The following is a 3341-nucleotide window of genomic DNA, read 5'->3' as shown; positions in this document are numbered from 1 at the left end:
ATAAAAAGCACTACACAGAAGTACATTCTTTCAAAGTTTTATTAAACTTGGGGCCCAAAAATCTTGCATCTGACATTTTTAACCACAATGTCAGTACTTGTACTATGAGAACATTATTGCAGACACTCTCACCGATCACTCATGAAAACTTGCATGTCAAACAGTGCCAACAGTAAACATGGTATTTTAAAAGTGCAGCATTACAAATAACCAAGCACTCATATCCAGAGCAGTGGTATAAGTATATCTGTTTTAAACAGATAGCTGATTCTTCAAAGACTGAATTTTGGGTTTCAGCTCACCTCTGCCCAGGTTAAGCATGGCCTGTTGAATAAAGCGGAAAGTGCTTTTCATTCCGAGACACTAATGTCCTAATTATTGGGTATGTAGATGTTTTTGAATCTCTCAAAAATGTTGATGTCCTTCTCCAGCTGCTTCATTGCTTCTTCAAGGTGCTCCTTGTGGGCTTTCTTTGACAGTGTGTCGATGAAGAGAGAGAGGCCCTGGTACTCACGATGCAGCTCATCCCAGTTCCTCTTCAGGCCCTGGATTCAAGAAAGGAAACCGATCAATGTCACAAGACAGGCAGGGCGATAATTTAACTGTCAGGAATCAAGGCTGTTGTATAGTATACAGACATTAGTCAGAGGTGTTGTCGACAGTAGAGGAGTGCTAAAGAGCTAATTCTCCAGCGTGGGTCAGAAATATTTATATTAGTACTATAAAAGCCTCTTTTTAAACTAGTATAAATACTGACCAGAAACTATGTAAAGAAGTGTTTTCCCTAAAAATGTTAAATACATGAAATCATCAAATTCATGTCCTGTCCTCTGCCAGTCGGTCAGATGTCTGTACAATCCCCTGCTGCTGTTTTTAGGGAAAGAGCTGCCATTGTGCAGCCATGTTTTTGAGTACCTCCAGGATGGCCTGTCGCTCCTCATCCGACAGGCGTTTCATGGCTCCCTGCTCCTGCTGTTCTTTAACAAAGTTGTTGAACTCGTCCTGAGCCCTCCGTTCTTCTTTGATGCGCTGCCGCAGGTACTCAGGTACTTCACCATAATCCTGCAGGTCGGAAAAGGAATCAGGCACCAAAATATATAATTTTATCATTAAATGTAAACATGAACGTATTCTATGTTTTCATATGTATGACTTTTTTAGCACTCGAGGCTGTTAGAAAAAATATTTCGAGCAGTACTATAGGAAATACCTTTTTCATTATGTACTTGGGGACAAGTCCTGAGTTTTCAAGGAGCTGCTTGAGTCCACACTTGTAGGCTGTGGCTTCATCGGCACTGCTACAGCCGTCTTTACAAAGTCCCTCTTGGTGTGAATCCTCATTGGTGGGTTGTCAGTCCTTGCAGGAACTGGTGGTTTCCTCACAGTGCAACGGGTGTCTCTCGAGTGCTGTGTTTCTGAAAGAAGACGGAAATATAAAGGTAAGAAACTCACCACTCAAACAAAAAGCCACACGCAGATAAAACAGTCTAATATAAGAACTCACTGCCAGGGCTCTTTCGAATGCTTCTTGAGGTATTTATCTGGAGATGGCACCTCTTCTTTTGCTGGCCCCATCGTTCTCATCACATCTTTGCTTGACTTGTTCTCAAGGACAACAGCTGGCCTGAACTTGGACACATACCTTGAGAAAAACCAAACAATCACACCATTTAAACATCTCCTCAGATGGGCCCCTTGGACTCAGTGTGGGAGGTGGGTGACAGGTAGCCTGGTCGTCACCACCGAAATCAAATTTCGGGCAGAAACGTAGGATGGTGACGACCAGGCTAGGTGACAGGAGAGTTCTGGCCAAACTGTCCTCCATGCTGGACAATGAGTCCCACCCCCTGCACGGTGACCTGACAGGACTGAGGAGCAGCTTCAGTGACAGACTGCTTCACCCTCGATGTGTGAAGGAAAGATACAGAAGGTCTTTCCTTCCTGCTGCTGTTAGGCTCCACAACGAGCACTCCTAATATGTGCAATATATCTATTATTATATATCTATCATTATATCATTTCTGCATGCTGTTGCAAACTGCAATTTCCCCATTGTGGGACGAATAAAGGTTTTTCTTATCTTATCTTATCTTATAAAGTTAAACAGAAAGGAGAAGTTATTACTTAATTTTTACTTTCATAGTGAATTAAAATGATATCAGTCAGTCACAGTAAAACTTCTACTTATTAGTTAGCTCTAACTTGCAGTATTTTTTAAAATATTCCAATAAATCACAAAGTTACTAATAATAATTTCTTGACTAATTGCTTTAAGGTTACATAGAAGTAAGGCTAGAAGTACTTTAGTTAAACCCAAAAGAGATCGTCTTTTGTTGACTTGGCCAGCTGATCTCTTAAGCTAACTAAAACTATCTAGCTAGCTAAGAAAACGCAGAATAATTTACCGTGGCGCTTTTTGAATTTGAACCTCTTCATTTGGAATAAGACTGTAGACGCTTTCTGGTGGGTAAATAACCTTAGACATCTTCAGTAACCTCAAACAAAACTACTACGGACTATACGATTAACTCGACACCCTAGTTAAATGAGGTACACTGATTGAGCCAGCATTATTTAAAAATTAGTCTGACAACAAAAAAATGCAGACTAGTTGCCAGGCAACCAGAGAGCAAATGTTGCATTCTTGTACGGTCGTAAAATACGTTATTACGTCGCTCTGTCGTATCTAAAAAGGGCCTATGTTATACAGAGGTGGGAAGTAACGAAGTACAAATACTGTACTTAAGTAGATTTTTCAGGTATCTGTACTTGAATATTTCTTTTTCTGACGACTTTTTACTTTCACTCCCTACATCTGTACACAAATGTCTGTACTTTCTACTCCTTACATTGGAAAAACAGGCTCGTTACTTTTTTAACATCCACGAATGACAAGACGTAAAAGACGTGACATGATCGGACCTGACATGAGTAGACATCGGAAGGAAAGTCGATGATGCGCTTCCTGTGTTCTTCTTCTACTGGGTGAACAGGCAGCCTGTTGATTAGTTTGAGCTCTGCTGCCACCTAGTGACTGGAGGCTTGTTTATCGTTCAAGCATCAATAAAGACAGTAATACTGAAAGTCCACCTGACCCCACAATTTGAGAAGTACTGGTCTAATCTGAAAAAAAAAAAAAAATTCAGGTATGGTGTGGTTTCTGTTGCTATCATTAGCTTTTTGAGGATTTTTTGGAAGCTAGTTTACAACGTTAGCAATGCTAGGGGAACACATTGTTTTTATTATAGCTAGCTAGCGGTTTAAAAACAACAACCCAATAACCCTCAGTGTATTATTAAAAATTATCCAGATGCTCATGCAGGACATCTGAACTTTATCAT

At 40.4% G+C, this 3341-nt stretch overlaps 1 pseudogene across 1 annotated transcript; it reads right to left on the bottom strand.

Annotated features, from left to right (window-relative positions):
- Positions 1–371: 371 nt before the first annotated feature.
- Positions 372–2485, bottom strand: LOC311491515 (enkurin-like; annotated as a pseudogene). The gene is made up of 5 exons: positions 2406–2485; positions 1505–1642; positions 1211–1447; positions 916–1062; positions 372–545 (listed from the first exon to the last, which is right to left on the bottom strand). The product of its transcript is annotated as an enkurin-like (transcript).
- Positions 2486–3341: the final 856 nt, after the last annotated feature.

This window comes from Chelon labrosus (genome assembly GCF_963514085.1).
Source record: "Chelon labrosus genome assembly, chromosome: 8".
In the NCBI taxonomy this organism is placed as follows: domain Eukaryota; kingdom Metazoa; phylum Chordata; class Actinopteri; order Mugiliformes; family Mugilidae; genus Chelon; species Chelon labrosus.
The sequence above is the reverse complement of the archived record's forward strand: the minus strand, read 5'-3'. Positions and strand labels throughout refer to the sequence as shown.